Consider the following 7062-nt stretch of genomic DNA (forward strand, 5'->3'; position numbering starts at 1 on the left):
AGAAAATCTAAGGTTTCCTACACTATAAAGCTGAAACATTGACAAAATGTCATGCATTTTGAACTAATTAAAACAGAACAAATACAACAACAGCTAATATGAGCAGGCAGTCAAATGTATCTTTGAAAACAAACAGTACCTTAACTTTTCGAGATTTGACTTCAAGCTTAAGAGTAGCAATACAGATATTAAAAAGCAGTCTGGTGTGCGCATAACCAGTGTTGTGGAGTAACTAAATACTTGTAACAAGATTAAGTATTTTAATTACAAATTTGATGTAAGTGTCAGACATTACATCACTGGGAGAAAATTTTGGAAATTTCCATGATTACAATTTTAGTTTTTTTTCATACCACTTGATCCTTCTAAAGTCGATGTACCCGGAGAAAACTCACGCAAGCATGGGGAGAACGCGCAAAGTCCACACAGGCAAGGCCGGATTTGAACCCAGGTCCTCAGAATAGTAAGGCAGATGTGGCTAACCAGTCAGTCACCGTGTCACCATTTAGAGCACTAATCAGCAATTATTTTTTTATTTTTTTTACTATTAACAAAAAATCTCACTGGTGAGCTGTTTTAGAACCTGTGGGGACCATGTTGGTGACCCCTACTGTATAGGTTACACCCTAATTAGACTCATTCATTCATTTTCCATACCGCTTATCCTCAATCAATAAAAATGAATCAATTTTATCCTGTTAAAACAATTCATTGGCTCAGTCTGAACATGTCCAACAAAGGATAATAGTGCATGGGAAGTTATTATTAAGCATTAATTTAATTTAGGGAAAGAGCTTATTATATATAACTATAAGAATACAATTGAATGGCATAGCAATATCAATATTATTTATTTTGTCTTTATCTTGTTTTTGTTGTGTCATTTTTGGTTCTGTTTTATTTTGAAATCGTCACTGTTCTGTTTCCCGTGTTGCGTCTCTTTGTATTGTTTATCTGGGCTCGGTGTGGTTAGGTATGCTGAGCTCCTCACGCAGCTTTCTCAGTGTTCATCACCCTCTGCATTTAACCCCCAGTCTGACTTCCACTCCTTGCCAGAATGTCTTGTTACTTGCATGGGCCTTCTGGTTAACTACTCTCCCCAGTTGTTCAAAGTATTGCGTCAAGTATTATTACCTCCCTTGGTTGAAGTTTTGATCTTCCGCCTAGTTTATACTAGTGTGCTACTTTGGTGTCAGTATCTGCTTTTGGGTCCAACTCCTACCACAAATGTCACAGTTTTGGTAAGAAAAAAAAGGAAAAATAACCCTCTCCCGCCATACTTATTGTTTTCCATTTGATTGTTCTATATTTATGTTCTAGAAGTTTTTTTTTTTACATTATTTACTGTGACTTTGAATTTACTACTGTGTTAGTGCAGGTTGGTAACACATTCAGGTTACGGTTGCAACGAACCTCAAGTCATAAACCAAGGACCCCATTGTATTGTGTCATTTTTGCAATGCGGCCCATAAATGGTATGTTTGTGTGCGTGTACACACACACACACACACACACATATATATATATATATATATATATATATATATATATATATTTATTAATTAAAAAATTTTTTTAAGGAGCAATAAATGTGGTCGTAAGCAGCGTCCTAATGCTTTTGTGAGATGTCACCCAAAATGTGTCAAATTTTTTTCGTTCATTTTACACTCTCATAAGTGAGTGTGTGTGAGAGTCCAATAACCTCCACATTACTAACTGTTAGGGGTGATTTTAACAAATATTCCTTACTCGTACAACACTGTAATTACATGCACAATATCAAAGCTTTTTTAACCCCTCGTGAAAACAACAGTGCTCTTCTTTGCCAAGTATTTCCCCAAGTAGCAGCAGGCCCCAGCCCTTTCAGACAGGGAGGTGCATCTATGCCCAATTAACCTCTGTCTGTTTTTCACGTGTCTCTCTATGGATGAATATGACGAACTCTGCACTGAACCCTGGCTCACATAATGGAAACTGTACCCCGAAGAGACACTCCAGACGGCTGATACATTTTCCAAAGTGGTAAGCAGCAGGGAAACAGCACTTGTAAGGATTTAGCTGTCATACATACACACAGATATTTGTATGGCATCTCCATCCACTCCCTCCAACACATTGCGACTCTGTGTGCATATTTCCGCAGACTCTTTACACTCAGCTGTAATAAATAGCCAAGCACCTCACACTGCGGTGCATGCTGTTAAATTAATAATGAGCTATCAAACACTGCCGATTTATGTAAAACTACCCAGCACTGCAAGCATTTATTTTCCTTTCATCACCATTTGAGAGAGTAATGGGCCGCACTGTGCCCAAAACAGGTTGTCACTATCAGGGTTTAAGCTGTCATGGCGAGCTGATAACGACAATAATTCAGCCGGGACTAGCACAAGCTAAAATTGGGCCCCTCGTTCGAGGAAACTATTTCCACATCATTATGAACGTTAGAATGAAAACAGGATTCTATGGAGTATATTTAGTCTCCTGAAAAACTGGGGGTAGTCATGTGGAAAGGATGATAGGGTTTGTTGATGATGAGGACATCAGGGCAGGCATGACGCAAGGTTAATTTCTTGTTCAGATATTCAAAATAAGTGCTTTGCTGTATCTGACACACTGTAATGAGCCAATTTAAGAATTTGACCTCATGCTAACAAATATATTCAACATACATCAGCTAAAATCACGTGTCCCTTGCATAATACTGACAAAACATGTACAAGTCCAAATATTACACAGACGAAATCAGTTATTCACATTGTGTCATGTTCCTGTTGGAGTTCATTTTGTGTTTCCTGATGCCTTGGTGAGCATTGGTGGAGGGAGTTTTCTTCTTTGGCACCAGCTTTATATTGGTCGATCAGCTGGTTTATAGGTGAAGCTGTCGTGGAGAGATGTTGGACTATTGCAATTACAAAACTTACTTCTGTTCGTCTATTTGTTCTTTATGTCTGTTCGGAATATTTTTCCTGTTTATTCTCCAGTGTGGTTATTGTTTAGGACTGTCTCCATTTTAGAGTAAGTACATCTTGGATTTCTGCTTCATACCCATTTGGTCTTTTGATTAATAATGTTTTTTTTTTTTTTTTTTGGGTTTATTTTGGCAATTCCTTTCTGCCGTCACTCTGTCCACCACTTTTAGTTATGTTGTTTTTTATTATTTGTTATTTGCAAGGTTTTTTCATAAACCTTCTTTTGATTGACCTTTTGTTTTATTTTCTTGTATGTTTTTTGTATTGGTTCACTCAAGATTTGTGCTTACTTGTAAAAATCCTATTCAATGGTGTCCAGAGATTGTTTTGGTATTCTCGTTACAGCTATTAGCTGAACTTGACACATGGCGTCTGTATCAATAGTACTTGATATCTAAACTTTAATTTTTTTGAATCCTTTCTTTAATTATCATGAAGTAATAATCATTTTCTTGTAGATTCAATGTCCTTCAAACTTAATTTCATTTGCGCTTTAGGCGTCAGTGATTGTAATTGTAATGTGCACGAGCCGAGAAATGGCTACCCCATTTAGTGAAAGTGCTATGCAAAAGTATTTGCCCACTTCCTGAATTCATCCATCCAACCATTTTCTTTACCGCTTCTCCTCACTAGGGTCGCGGGTTGCTGGAGCCTATCCCAGCTATCTTCGGGCGGGAGGCGGGGTTCACACTGAACCGGTCGCCAGTCAATCGTAGGGCACATAGAAACAAACAACTATTTGCACTCACATTCACACCTACGTGCAATTAAGAGTCTTCAATCACCCTACCATGCATGTTTTTGGGATGTGGGAGGAAAACGGAATACGTGGAGAAAACCCACCCAGGCATGGGGAGAACATGCAAACTCCACACAGGCGAGGCCGGGATTTCAACCCCAGAACTGTGAGGCAGATGTGCTAACCAGTCGTCCACCGTGCCGGTCTTCCTGAATTCCATCCATCCATCCATTTTCTGAACCGCTTCTCCTCACTAGGGTCGCGGGCGTGCTGGAGCCTATCCTAGCTATCATCGGGCAGGAGGCGGGGTACACCCTGAACCCAATCGCAGGGCACATACAAACAAACAACCATTCCCACTCACAGTCACACCTACGGGCAATTTAGAGTCTCCAATTAATGCATGTTTTTGGGATGTGGGAGGAAACCGGAGTGGCAGGAGAAAACCCACGCAGGCACGGGGAGAACATGCAAACTCCACACAGGCAAAGCCGGGATTTCAACCCCGGTCCCCAGAACTGTGAGGCAGATGTGCTAACCAGTCGTCCACCGTGCCGGCCTTCCTGAATTCTGTTTATTTGTTTATTTTTTCACATTTCATATTTATCATTTTTAAATGTTTTGTGTAATCAAGCAAATTTTACTATCTCACAAAGAAAACCAGGATGAATAGAAATGTAATTTTGATTGATGTGATTTATTGAGAGACACAATCTAAGCCTATCTGACCCTATGTGGAAAAAGTGATTGTGTCTATGTTAAATAATGATTTAACTACGATTAACCAGTTTTTGGAAAGCTGAGTTCATTTTCACTGGCCACGCCCAGGCTTAATTCCTGCCAGAATTGTTGAATCAATAAATTGTTTCAATAGTCCTGTTAGTCAAAGTGAAGTAGAGTACATGATCTAAGAAAAGAAAAACATCATGCCACGAGTCAAGAACAAATGAAAAGCAAATTGATTGAAATGTACTAGTCTAAAAGTGTTTACAAAGCCTTTCCAAGTAGCCAACTAAAATTACTTTGAGTGCAACAAGAACTCATCCAAGATGTCGCAAAAGAACTTAGGATAACATGCAAAGAACTGCAAGCCTCAGACCTCAGTTAAGGTCAGTGTTCATAACTCAACCACAAGAAAGAGACTGAGCAAAGTGGCATCCATGTCAGGGGTCCAAGGCAAAAACCACCACTGACGAAAAAAGAACACAAATGTACATCTCATTTTTGCCACAAAAAAAACATTTTTAAGACTTTAAGAGATATTATGTGGACTGACAAGATAAATGCTTTAAACTTTTTGAAAGATGTGTTGCACATTCCATCTTTAATTAAAATTAGCCAGCATTTGATATGAAGAAAATCATCCCAACATAGTGGTGTGATGATGTGTTGGACAGTAAAAAAGGAAAGAACAGATATTTACAGGTTGGCCAAGACAGAGCGATAGCGATGGGAAGGATGTGCAGCAGGTTAAGGTAATTAAGGATAGTGTTGGAAATATGTTGACTGGTGCCAGTAGTGTGCTGGATAGATGGAAAAATACTTTGAGTTGATGAATAAAGAAAAATGAGAGAAAAGGAAGAGTCGAAAATGCAAGAGTGGTGGACCAGCATGTAGCAGTGATTAGTAAAGGGGAAGTTAAAAAGGCACTAGAGGATGAAAAATGGAAAGGCAGTTGGTCCTGATGATATACCTGTGGAGGTATGGAAGCATGTAGGGGAGGTGGCTTTAGAGTTTTTGATCAGGTTGTTAAACAGAATTCTAGAGGGTGAGAAGAAGAAGATTTTTATGAACAAGGGTGAAACTATAGAGAAATTGTGAAAGCTACACCTGGGAAAGAAGTGAGTATTGGTTTCATGCTTGGGAAGAGTACCACAGATGCATTATTTGCCTTGAGAGTGTTGATATAGAAGTACAGAAAAGGTCAGAAGGCGCTACAAGGAGCTTGTGTCTTTGCAGATCTAGAGAAAGCATATGACAGTGCCCAGAGGAACTGTGTTACTGCAACGGTAAGTTTGGATTGGCAGAGAAGTATGTTAGACTACTACAGGATATGTATGAGAGCAGTAGAACAGTGGTGAGGTGTGCTGTAGGTGTTAGAGAGGAGTTTAAGGTACAAGGCTCAAAATATTTGTTTTCTTTGAGGAGCTCGTCTAGTCTATTGAGTGACTGGCCTAAGCTTGGCCGTAGCAACCGTTTCCCGATAGAAAGTCCGGTATTGTGCCTGGTGGATGAGGGTGGACGGGGCAGAACACCGCGACGTGGGACACCCAGGACAGCCTGCTGGCGTCGCCAGCCGGGAGGAGGAGGTGGGGTGGCTGCCTGGATCACCTGCATGACTGGAGTGTCATTACCGAGACATGTCCGATAAGTTGGAATGCATGGCACCTGACTGTTATTGAGACTGCCTCAAGGCTTCCAGCTCTGAGTTACACTGCTTTGTTGGTGGTGAAGTAAGGCCAACAGATGCCAAGGATGTTTCGGAGACAGTTCCTTTGGAAAACATTTAGGCGTCGGCGGTCAGTGGCGGCGACTGTCCACGACTCGCAACCGTAGAGCGAGATAGAGAGGACCAGTGGGTTGAGGAGGTGGAACTTAATTGGAGTGCAGATTTGGGGCCTCTTCCACACTTTTCAACCTCCTTGCGTTGTCGAGCAGCACTGGAGCCAGACGACGGAGAAAGTCAGAGAGAGGTAGTAGTTTTGTCTTTCTCATTGTCATTCTCGACTTCCTCTGGCGTGAGCCAAGGATGTGTTGCTGCCCCAAACCTCTTTCAAAGTAATGGTCGACTACTGGTTGCACTGCACTCTCGCCCGCTCCCCTGACCTTGGCGTGGAGTTTTATTCCACAATTACCGACTTCGCTGATGATGTCAACCTCCTTGGCACTCTCATCGATACCCTCGCTGACGCACTTGTGGGGATGGAAGAAGCCTCTCCTCTTTGCCTACCCATCAGCCGGGTGAAGACAAAACTACAATTTGCGCTGTATCCACAGAGTTTGAAGGGCAACACATAAATTGTGCAACTCACCCGATTTTCATGAAGCTATTTATGTCTTTACTCTTTTAAAAAGAAGTGTATTTGTCTCAGAGTTCACATATATCCTCATGCTACTGCTTTCATTTGGAGATACACAAGTTGCAAAACTAAAGCATCTCACCAATGACTAGCACTAGCCATGTAACCCAGGGACGAGTGATTGAATTCCACAGCTGTTCGGAGTGTGAAGAGGAGAACGAGAAGAAGTCTAATTTCACTGACCAGTGGAGTCTCACGCCGACCGCCGACGGGGAATCACCGCGATGCTCACGCGTCCTGTATTTCCACAACAGCCGTCAGGTAGAAATCG

The sequence above is a fragment of the Phyllopteryx taeniolatus genome, chromosome 10 (assembly GCF_024500385.1).
Source record: "Phyllopteryx taeniolatus isolate TA_2022b chromosome 10, UOR_Ptae_1.2, whole genome shotgun sequence".
Classification (NCBI taxonomy): Eukaryota; Metazoa; Chordata; class Actinopteri; order Syngnathiformes; family Syngnathidae; genus Phyllopteryx; species Phyllopteryx taeniolatus.